Genomic DNA, 12,493 nt, shown 5'->3' with positions numbered 1-12,493 from the left:
GTGTAGGGAAATCCTCCAAAAGCACCTATGCAGGTCTTATTGAAGCCAGGGAGGCTGCAGAGCAACACTGGACCCTTGAGCTTCACCCCTTGCACTGCCTCTCCTCCGTCCCCGTGTGCATGAGACTCTCTGCCTGCTTTCAGGCAGCCATGGGCTGTGCCAAAGGCCGGGGCAGAAAGCGTAAGTGCTGATGAGAGACACAGGAGCTTCTCTTGTTGAGCTGAGGATGTGATAATTTCTGAAAATGAAAATGCTGAAACTCAAAGAGGCATCTCCCTAACTCTTTTAATGGATTTAAAAAAAAAATAAAAATAGAAAAATCTAGAGGAACGATCCAAACTCCCCCGTGTTGCAGATTAACTCTGTAATTGCGTTATAATGTTGCATTCTCATTCCTTTTTGAAGCGCTGTAGTAAAGCACGCATGCTGATCAAATCACAGAAGTGGAGTTACAGAAATCAAATTGACAGACAAAATGAAGTAGTCATTCCCTGCACTAAGCCTCTCTTACATTGCCGTAATCCAATATTTCATTGAAAGGCGATTTAACAGTAAATTAAAAGATCTCTATTTCCATAGGAAATAGATTGGGCCATTGAGCTGTCAACTCGATTTATTTTTAAATAGCACCCTTCATGCAAAACTTCCAAAGATAAGTGAAGAAAGAGCTATGAATGTATTCTTACTTCCCAGTCAGTGCAGGAAGAGATCGGGGAAACAGGCGAATGCAACTGATGGTGAGTTTTGTGAAATAGTCCTGAAATTTTCTGTGAATACTTGAGACCTGAGAAAGGTCACAGCTGTGTTACCCTGAAGAGTGACCCCTTATTTTAAGAGGATTACATAGTCTACACACAACAGATAGCACGGCTGCTCCCTCAGAAAATATCCCCATATTTCAAGCATGCAAAGTGGAATAAATTGAAAGCAAGTGGCTCTAAGGCTGCATCTAACCACTTAGAGGACAGTTACGCAAAGTTTCCACTGACTTCAGAGGTCCAGGATCCCGTCCGCAATGACTAAAAGACAGCATGACTCAGTTAGCAATGAAAGAGAATATTGATTATTTTCCATGGGGAGAAAAAAAAAAAAAAAAAAAAAAAGAAAAAAAGAATCAATAACCTAAGTACCAGAAACTAAGGAAAAAAAATAACACAATGTATTCAAGCATTAATACCGCAACCTGAATATCTGGTGTTGCTAAAGCTGCATAAAGCCAAGTGACTTTCATGGCGATGTAAGAAGGAACGAGCTAAAAAGCCCGAACTGTGACCGTCAGGAACGGCAGGTCTGGTCATCTGTAACCCGAGAACACCCGTAACATCTTCGCTCGCAGATAAAGCTGCCTTTTTTTTGTGTGCTCGGCGGCGGAGCTGACAGGCCTCAATCAATGTAGAGATTATGCCACCTTCTGGTCGTCACACAGATGACAACTTCTACTTGTGGGGCGATCCATTCATCAACAGTTTATGCAAAACTTGCTTTGCAGGCATGAAAAGACTTGCCACAGGTGCAAGTCTTTCCGTTTTCCTTCTCATAAATGTCCCTTAGTGACTGCTTCCAACCAAATGCCTTCTATCATTGCAACATAGAGGATAGTACAATGTAAGGCACTGTATTTTTCAGGAGGGACAAATAGGATTTTTTTTTTATTTTTATTTTTTAGTTACGCTGTTATATTGCTAATTTCCATTAAATTCTTAAGTTTGGGACTGCTTGCTGAGCTGAAGGTGGGCATAGCATTTGTTTCTTGTATTCAAGTTGACTAAACTGGAAGCTATGACCACATAACATGGCAATCCTGCTCCACTAATCGCTGGACAACTGTAAAATACACAATTCTCCTGGAATTCCAAATTGGGTAAATTCCATCTTAGCTGCCAAGTCTTCCATAACTATTGTCTAAGCCAACTAGTAAGTATTGTTTGGTAGAAATAGCAGGAAAGAACAGATGATGCATTTTTTCCTGGAAATAAATGCATTTTTTTGCCAAGGCAAATTATTTTTCAAAATCGCATTAGTTTGAATTATGTGTTCTGCTAAGTAACTGTAAGACACAGTAGACTGTGGTACAGATTTCCTTCCCAAAACAGAAATTGTAAGGCTGAATTATTTGGAAAACTTCTTAGGGTCAAATACTCCTTCTTCCTATTTCAGTCTGGTGGATTGGATGACAGGAGAGATTCTTTATGCGTCCTTTCAAATAGGAGCCAGGTCAGACCTACAACAGAAAGCCCTATGGATCTTCCTTTCTCCTTATTTCCTTTTTTCCATGCTGCCAGACCCCTCAAATACTACCTATTCTTACGCTTGTATCAACCAGTCAGTTTAAAAAAGTTCCTCTGTTGGTCTTGATCACCTTTTCTGCTATCATCACTGCTTTTTGAGACAAGTTAGGACCCCCCAGGGAAACACTGTACCTATGTGTGTTACCACTAATTGACTTCCACATCGCTTTCTAGAACTGCTGCCTTCAGCCCTTACTCTTATGGGTAAGGGCTGCATGAATGGATTGTTATTAACTCTCCTCCTAGCCAATACAGGCAGGAGATCTAAATAAAACTCAAATATTTAAATCCACTTGGGTAATTTAGGTTGCATACTCTCAACGTAAGTTCCCAAAACACATCTTTACAGTACTTATTTCCCATTTATTTACCATCCTTCTTCTTCGGACCTTAATAATGTAAGACAAACCATTGGTCTGAGTTGTACGGTTGTGAAACATAGCTGTTGTTTTCAATTATTTTTCACGTTATAGTCTCTGATTATTTTTTTATGCTCAGTTATGCTAATTAGGTTAAAAGCCTCTAGTTGTAAGCAGTATTTTTCTTTCACAGTGTTTGAAAGTTATTTTATATAGGCTGTGACAATCCATGTGTTTATAAATTAACAGGACATAATATTCTAAAAGGTCTAGCCAGTGGAGAATAAAAAAAAATAATAGTAGGTATTTTTTAAATTTCTTTTCAGTGGGAAAAAAATCCTGTAAGTACAGAATGGAATTTGCATAAATGGCAATTAATGAATTATTTGAGTAGAGTAGCAAACTAAATACTGAAAAGATGTTTAAATAACACATTTATCACTTTCATTAGACTTTTAAAATTGTTCTCACTGAATCACATAGTCATGAATGACTCTTTCAGCCATTGTTCCAGAAAATACATCAATGAAGAGATAATTCTAGCTTTTATCATCATTTAGGTGAAATTTGCACATATAAAGGTATTTCCTGCTCAGGAAAAAAGTGAATCCAGTAGAGAAGATACTAAATTGTAAATAGTTTGATATCAAAGACGATTGCGTATGATTGATGGTAATCCAGTGTTACGCATTTTTGTGTGTCCTTAGCCAAGGTAAAGAGGTCTGCTGAGGTAACTGGAGATTGTAGCATAGGTGTGTGCAATCCTAAATGTTATTTAGAGCTCAGCCTTGTGTTGATACAAAGCCAGATCACTTGAAGATCCTCCTAGAATTTGCTTGGAAGAAGAGATAGTCTCCAAGATCATTTAAGATGAAGAATCATAACAAAAGTCAGAACTTCCCAGTGAATACACTTCCATTATGATTTTTGAATACAGAATCAGGTTCTGCAGTCTTGCCCTGAAGTGTTTTATTTCCAGCTATCTGAGATCCAACAAATGCTTGAGAGGTCTATAGTCATCCTGAACTCATCAGTATCAAGAATCATAACACGCCCATTTTTAAGAACACATGATCAGAATGAAATGTAAAGAGTAAAAGATAAATACAGGGATATGAAGTGTCAATTCTGCTCACCACAGTGTGTAAGTACTGCCATTTAGTGCAAGGTGAATAATTAGATCAGATGTGTTTACTTAACCTCATGTTCTTTCATCCAGTATTTTAATGGCAAAATTAAACCTAACTGCATCTTCAAAATAGCAGTGAAGTCCTGGTATGCCCAAAAGGAAGGAGCAAAACAGATTAAATGAATTTTTTCAAGAATTTTGTTTCTGCTGTCCCCAGGTTGCACAGCTTCAGTCATTGTGTACCTCTCAGGGTGGTGCCTGTGACTCCAACTTTCATTTCCACTGGCACATTGGTATGCGGGCTTGGCTTTTTTCTCTATACATGCTTTGAAATCAAAAGGTCCCTAAACGAAACTTACTACGCAAAGTGAGTTAGAAAGTGGTGTATGGTTACTGGAACTGAGAGAAGGCTATCCAGTAACATTCCTGATGCCAGGAGCAGGCCTTCATCAATCTGCCTAAAAAAAAGCTACAGGATGCACCTTTGGTCATCATGCAGGACTTCTCCTAAGATAATGGAGAAAATTTTCAGGGGGGAAAGGAGGAATCAACGCACGAATCTTGGGTCATTGGGGATGCCGCTGGAGGTGGCAAAAGAACCCAGTACTCTAGATTTAGTCAGTCTTGTATTTGTTACAGTTAAAAAAATAGAAAATAGAAATAGAAAAACAAATAGAAAACCCCGAGCATGACCAAATACTTTATCCTCAGTTTTCCACCAAAAGCGAGCTAACATGGTGCAATGCTATACAAAGGCAAAGCATGCCTACATCGATTATCTTCGGTTTATCTCAGATTTTTTTTCTTAAAACTGAAAAGGTTAACTTTTTTTTTTCATGTTAAAGAAAAAAAAATGCTCAGTCATGATTTTTAGATTTCCGGGTGATCCATGGTATTTGACAGAGCACCGTAAGGAAAGGCCAGAAAGCACGCAGGGATTAATGACACTTTTGCCAAGTGATGAATTCCGCGGGCCTGGAAACCTGGCATTTTGCATTCTGTCAAGATCAGAGCCATTTTTAAGCTGTTTAAGCTGTGATTATTTTCTCACATCTGTTTCCTTGAAAACTAATTGTAGATCTGAAGTTGCCGTTTTTAAATAATTCATAAAAACATAAATCCAGAGGAAAGTGGCAAAGGTATACAGGAACCCACTGAAGTACAAAGAAAAGGGTCAAGTCAGCTGTAGTTATCTGAGCGCTTCTCCTACTCCTCAAGTACTTAATTAGGCCTGTCTGACTGTTTGGCCCTGGGTTGATTTTTTCTTTCAAGAGAGCTGTTGACCTGATGGTATATTAAAACACACTCAGCTGTAGCTTCAAAATGGTTACTGAAAACATTTGTAAATGCTGTTGTTTTGGCAATAGGGGAAAAAAAATGTACACTAGCTAGTGAAACTCATACATTTATAATTTTTTTTTTTTTTCATGTGACTGAATAGCCTTTTAGCTCTACCAATTACACAGATCAGCTAGACAACATCATTTAATGTAGGCAACAAAATGCCCAGAAGATCCTTATCTATGAAAACAAGAGCTTCTACAAGTTTTGGAGGGTCTCCCAACCAGGCAATTAATTGAACTAATTCAACTAAGCCTTTATAAAGTTTATAGCTTCTGGAATTATTGCTGAGCTTACAGAAGCGTTTTAAAGATTACATCCTCAAAACTTCTAGATCAATTATTTTACAGTAGGAGTAGATCTCTTGTTTTAAAATGCCTCTTTGTGCTGATCTATCATTTTTCCTAATATAGGCTATTTTTGCAGAACTAATTAGTAACTTATGCCCTGGAGAAAATTCTGTCTGTTGGTTTGTCCTCTTCTTAGAAAAAAAGCATTTTTACACTTCTATTCACAGGAAGAAACTCATCTTCCATAAAGATAAGACATTAAAAGGGAGAATTAAAAGGAAAAAATCCCCACAACCCGGCCTCAACAGAGCTACAGCTGTTTGGAGCAGGGAAAGGGTTTTATCTTTCTCTTGTTTGCTCCTCCAAGGCTTTCCCACTAAGAGCTGTTCAAATGAGCATTCCTATGATTATTAACGCTGCCCTCCTCTTAATAATTTGGATGTGACTTCTCCCCTCTCCCCCTCAGCATGGTACCAAGCAGGCTCCTGGTTTATATTTTGTTGTGAAAAGGGGAGGCTGTCAGGGTTGACGTTCTGAAATATCCATCTGGCTCCTTAAATGCTATCATGTCTCTTTTGTTTTCCCAAGTCTCCGATGAGAAGATGTTTGTCACTTAATTGCTGCTGAGGATCACAGATGATGGTTTATAGGTTTAGGGAAATTGCAGGCAGCACTTTGTTAACAAACGGTAGAGCACAATGGTACTTCATAATTATCCTATAGAGCTCAATTGGCCCTTAACGGCACCTGCATGTACAGCATCAGGGAGCCTTGTTTCAACACAAAAGCTCCTTCTTGTTAATTAACCTGTGTGCACTTGTTACAAATGAAACCTATTTGTTTCCACTTAATATATTTGCAGCTAGTTTAAATATTCATTTATTATTATGCTTGTTAAGTGAGGAGTGGAGAAGAATAGTTTGGATCACTTTCATTAGTATGCATTGAGCTTAAAAGAGGTAGCAAATAGACCAATATGTCAAGTGTGTTCCTTTGTGCTTTCCTTCTTCTTGCTCTGTAGGCCCCCAAATTAGGCTAACAAAGATGTATATCCATTGCTGATTGAAATAATACAAAAGGAATGAGAAGTATAGGGGCCTCTGCGAAAAATCAACAATTTCTCTGAAAGGGGCTTTGTACCAAATGACAAATACAATTCATACTAGGTGAAAAATGCCTTTTATTGCATATTTAAAATGAGTATGTGCACACACACAGGTTTTATTTGTACGTAAAAAGCTGTGAAATAAAATCGAATCTAGTGTATTTAAGTGTTATGCCTTTATTCATGCTGTTCTAGTACAGAGGCTTTTTAATCTTTAACCAAAGAATTTATTTCTATTTTACCCTGATGAGCAGAGCAATCTTTGCTCTTTAGCTGATAGAAATTATATAGAAAGCGATAGAAATTATTGTGTATTTATTAGAGACTGTAAGTACATATAAAGGGCCATTAATCCAACTGCATAAAGAGATTAATGAACAGTGATTGTTGTTGTTGTTACCTTCCGTTTCAACAAAGAATATTCTAAATGCATTTATTCCTGATACTGGGAAAAAAAATAATCTCTCTCAAATATTGATTTCCATTATTTGTTCCTTTTGGAGTACCTTTGTGGCCTGAAGATTTTCAAAGAGTTGCTTGTTAATGTGAGTAGTCCCACAAATAGTACAGACTGCAGAGCAGATGTAGCTGAGCAGTGAGAAAAAGCTCGTTTCCTCCTGCTTTTTGCTTGACTTTTTAAAGTTATGTCTAAAGTATATCACTGCAAGGGAATCTTATCCAATATAGAAGAGTTCCTTCTTAAAGGAAGCACAAAGGACGATCCACTGAGAGTAGGATCCAGAGGATTTGCCCCTTCGCACCTCAGTATCAGAAAATAAACATATTAAAGCTAGATGAAAGAGGAAGGAGCAAAATTTAGGCTGCAGATGAGTTTTTGTAACAGCACACTGAAAACTGTCGAAAATACACTTATGTATTGATGTAAGATGCATTCCAACAGCTGCTAATCAATTGCTGTGATTCTTCTGGTTTAAAATTGGTCCAATAATGCATTTTAGAATAGGTCAATACTGCCTCCTACATGGAGTAATACATCTAATTTGTTTCAATTCATCATGATCATATATTCTAGGCCATTTTATTTAAAATTTCAACTTGCCAGAGGGAATTAATAACGCAGAGTAAATTGTAAGTTACTTGTATGATACACACTTAGAAGAGATAGAAGTCAATATGGCTCAATAATGCAACAATTAAATGGGGAAAGGAAAACTATACAGTTAAGGTGTGTGTTTTTGTGTATAGTCATTTTATATACGTGTATATATATATTATTTTTTTTTAGAAGAGAATTCAGAGTTTATGTGACCTGCCAAGTTGAGAATCAATGTAGTATGAATATTCTCTAGTCACAGAATAAGTATGATGGATTGTAGCAGAAGAAGCTTCAGCTTGTCATCCTTCTGAAACACCTTGTTTTTTCCGTAGTGAGAATGTCTTTTAGAATCATATGTTACTATTGTCTGCCTTTAATCATCATTTCATTGCTGAGGCTTCCAATATGTAAGCGTAGAAATGGCCCCTATGATGTATATGTATCTTCTAGGCTACAGATGGAACTAAGTCAGCAGTCACTTTTGGTTATTCCTGATTCACAGTGAATTTCAATAGTTATTTAAAAGTGGAAGTGCTTATCAGGTCAATGAATGTTGACAGCCCTAATGAACTCTTATTAAAATACCTTTCATCTTCCAGGGCCCCAAAACTCTGTACGTCTCCAGGATGAGTTCTTCAGTTATTTCCGAAGCAGGTGGGATACTGAGCCATTATTTTTGCTGCTTCTCTGGTTTTGTGATACTCTCACGCCTCTCTGCAATTTGCACTGTTACAAAAGCATAGAAGAGCCCATTGCACCCAGCATATGTGGCATCTCTTTCTCACAGGTCCACAACAGAATCTGAGAGAAGCAAAAGAGTACAACTTCCATCAGTCCAGACTATGGCTATCACTATAACAGTCAGCTATATGGTAGGTCCTTTTCATCTCTCCCAAATGCATCCTGCCAGCGAGAGGTTTCACAGCCCCTCTGTAGATATACTCGCAGAGTCCCTAGACTAGATCACTGGGCTACAGCCCTCTGTTTTTCACCTGTGAAAAAGCAGCAAATCCAGCTGTATTTGGCACCTGCAAGGCCGCTTCTTCAAAACAGAGCATTATTTATTCATTGCAGAGTACACAGCATTCTGACAAGGGAGATAAAACAGCAGAAGACCTATTTCTGAATCTTGCTTATTCCTGTGAGTTTTGTTAACTTTTTTTTTTTTTTGGAGTGGACACCCCTTTCCTAGCCTGGGAGATACAGGCAGTTGCTGTTTCCCCTACTTTCCTTTCACTGCTTCCCTGCAGCATTTTTTTTTTTTTTTTTACAATTAAATACTCCCCACACCACCCTTCTTTAGCCAGGGATTTATTTATTTTCTAAACAATTTAATTTTCGTTTTCTCTGAGGCTTTGGTCAGGGAAAATACACCTGTTAGCCTGACTGGAGACAAGCAGGTGCCTGTCTCACAGTTAATAGCTCCCTGCCTTCTTCCCTGTCGCTTGGCATTTCTCTGGAGATAGCTCATCTCTGTCATTGTTTTGTTTCTAGCTTGGTTTTTCCCTAGCAGCCTCTTTGATTTAATTCTCTGTAGTCAGGTGGAACAATATCAAGCTAGAAAATGTAGGTACATACCGCATTCAGAGAAAATAATACCACCGTCTCCCTCATTAGCCTCAGAGGACTTTATGACTCAGAAGATAAAGGAAGTGGGAAGCACTTACAATAAAGACTGTGTTCCTGAAGGGGATTGTAAGGCAGGATTTTTGTTAAGATGGGGACCTGCTACCCTTGAAATAGCTCACCGGTACATGTACCATTACTGGTGGTGCAAAGTGGGTCTAATTTTGCATCTCCCTCTCCCTTCAGATTCTGCACTCCTGCACCTGTCCTCAGCTGTCCACACCAAGCTGTTCCCTACAGCCATGAGTAGTCTTTTGCTCACCTTGGCTCTTTGGTTTCACACCTTCAGCATGTGAAGCTGTTTCCATCATGCTCACTACTATACCCAGCGACAAAGCCCATCTAGGTGTCTGTTCTGCCACTGCCAACCCCACCGTGTCCACTGTCTCATCTATGTGCATCCTCTGTCCACCAACTTTCCTTTCAGGTTAGGAAAGTTATACACTGCATCTCTTTTAAGCATTTTCCAGCCTCTTTCCCGTAAGGGCTGCCCAGCTGATACCAACCGAGGAAGAACCTCGTGACAGGTGGTGGTGCTACGGCAGCGTGAGTCACTGAGAGGCTGGAAGAGTGTTCAAATGCTGCGTATCTTGTTATGTGCCAGCTTTTTTATGACACGCACAGTCCCCATCTCATTTGCTGCTGCCTGTGTTCAGGAATCAAGTGTCTACCACAACAGCATGCTGCAGCCACTGAGCTCTGCAGTCACGGGGGTTAGAATTTGCCTGGACAGTGGGAAGGGTGCCCTGCCATCTTTTTGCAGAACTACTTGGCATCGATAAACGCTGGATGGGAAAAGTACCTCCTCTTTTCCTTCTACCTACCCAACAAACACAAACACAACCCTGTTATTAAGACTGACATCTCTTTCGGCTCCAGACAGACCTCTGAATCATAGAATCACAGAATCACAGAATCTTCATGGTTGGAAAGGACCTTTGAGATCATCGAGTCCAACCAAACAACCTACAATCTCTGCCACTAGAGCATGCCCTGAAGTGCCACGTCTAGACATTTCTTAAACACCTCTAGGGAGGGTGACTCAACCACCTCCCTGGGCAGGCTGTTCCAGTGCCTGACCACTGGAAGAGAAGTACTTTTTCAGCACCCTACTCAAATACAGGTCTTAGTTCTTAAAATCTGTATATATTGTGTTGGTGCAGGACTGCCTATATCAACACAATATGTACAAGAAAAGTGAGTGCTTCTGCGACTGAATTAACTTCCGGTGAGCTTTCCCGTAGTATCGAAATAATTTTGGAAATGTGAAATTCAGAATTATAAAAGCTTAAAGTGAAATCCACAGAGCCATGTTCTGGATCTAAGCCCCTGACAGAGTACCTGAACAATGTCAGGTACTTTATATCGACAGTGTGAACAGAACAATAATCACCAGAGCCCAGTGTACTGGGAGTCACACTGCCCAGGCTGGCCAATCTTCAATGCATAGGAGAGGAATGTGTTTTATGTCCCAGCAGCTCAGCAGCCCTGCTCAATGAAGATCCAACATCAACCTGAATTCACACCCTGAAATCACCTTTCCAGATTCAGATAACTGCATTATATCCCTTTCAAAAAGCAGTCTTTTTCTGCAAAATGTCTTCACACCACAGCTTTCCTTTTCAGTGGCTAGAAGACCCACTTTAAAGAATTTAATTCCCTTTCCCTTGGCAGAGGTTCAAACCCACGGTTCCCACCTCTCAAGGGATGCCCTAATCAATGAGCAACCATCTGTTCGGGGGGAGGGCTTGCTCCCCTTCTCTTACTGGTGTCCTCCCACTACACAGGAAGAAGATGTCATGACTAATTGGGCTCAGTAGTTAAATCACTCACCTGAGAATGGGGGAGATCTCATTCCTACTCCTGGTCCAAAGGTTGCTTCTGCAGTAAGTAAAATGCATTTCATGTAAAAAAGTTTTCACACTTTTAGGTACATTAATAGCTGTAAGCATGGTTAATGTCTACAGATATGTGTTAACACATACAAGTGTGTGTGTACATATATATATATTTATACGCATATTAAATTAACACCCTGAAATCCTTTTACTATATAAACAACAGAACCAGTAGGCAATAATCCAAATAAAAAAATCCTAGCAAAAAACATTTTTGACCGAAAAAATTCCACTTTTTTTTTTTTAAGGAAATCATATTTTCACAGAAAAAAAAAAAAAGGTTAACACAGAAAATAAAATGTCACGTTTTGATTACTAAAAACCCAAACAAGATATTGTTTTTTAGTTGACAAAACAAATAAGACTAATATATTTTGCAAGAGTAAATAAAATTATATTTTGCAGGGAAAAAGTGTGTATGAGTGCAAGCTATATTTTTTTTTAGAAATAACATTACTAATTCAAGCTAATGTCAGAAAATTAACCGTGGTGTATCTTACAGGAACATGGGAAATGTGACATGCTAAAAGCCAGGGCACGTTTTTTTCTGGAATAGACAACTGCTGAGTTGACGTTCTGCCTATAAAGTCCCATAGATAAAACTCTGGGAGGTGGCCAGCATAGGCTTTAAGCCATGATATGTGACTCACTCTGTTGTACAATTTGGTAACTTCCTCCCAGAAAGGCACCACGGTTGAAGCCCTTCATTTTGAAAGAATTATACATATTTCAACTGGAGAAAATGGTTCTAACTTTTCTAGGTTCTCTTGGTGATCGCATACCTCATTTCTATGTATTAACCTACCATAATGGGGTTTTGTTAACCCTTTGGGCAGCTGAGTGCCATGACTTTCTAGGTATCAGCTTGGACTGTCACATGGTTGACTTAGCACCAGCGAGCCCTTCGCATCCACAGATTCATTTTCCTCAATTTGTTAAGTGGCTAATTATACAGGTTCACAAAAGAATTGACACAAGGGGAGGAGACAGCCACACTTCTACCAGCAGCCCCATGAGGCCAGTACAAGTGTCGTTTGTAAAACAGAGCTCAAATTAAACAATGGCTATAATAAGATCTAGGGGCTTGTGGATAATGAAAGAAAACTTCCTGTGTAGATGCAAAACAGGCAGTAAATGGGTTGTTTTTATGTTTGACAACAGGGCCCTTATGTAACTCTTCATGAATTCAGAGACTGCCGTTAAGGTAATATTCTTGGACTAGACTAGATGGTAACAAGCTAAATAAAATGACTACTATTTATTTTGCGTCCATGGCTGTGATTTCCAATTTCATTTCCATACTGTAGTATATCAATAAGATTTTTTTTAAAGCAGAGTATGGCGCATGCACTGTTTCCCAAATAAGAAGATATTTAGGAATTTGCTGGTAGATATAACTG

This window comes from Larus michahellis, chromosome 1 (assembly GCF_964199755.1).
Source record: "Larus michahellis chromosome 1, bLarMic1.1, whole genome shotgun sequence".
In the NCBI taxonomy this organism is placed as follows: domain Eukaryota; kingdom Metazoa; phylum Chordata; class Aves; order Charadriiformes; family Laridae; genus Larus; species Larus michahellis.
This window is presented reverse-complemented; position numbering follows the sequence as displayed.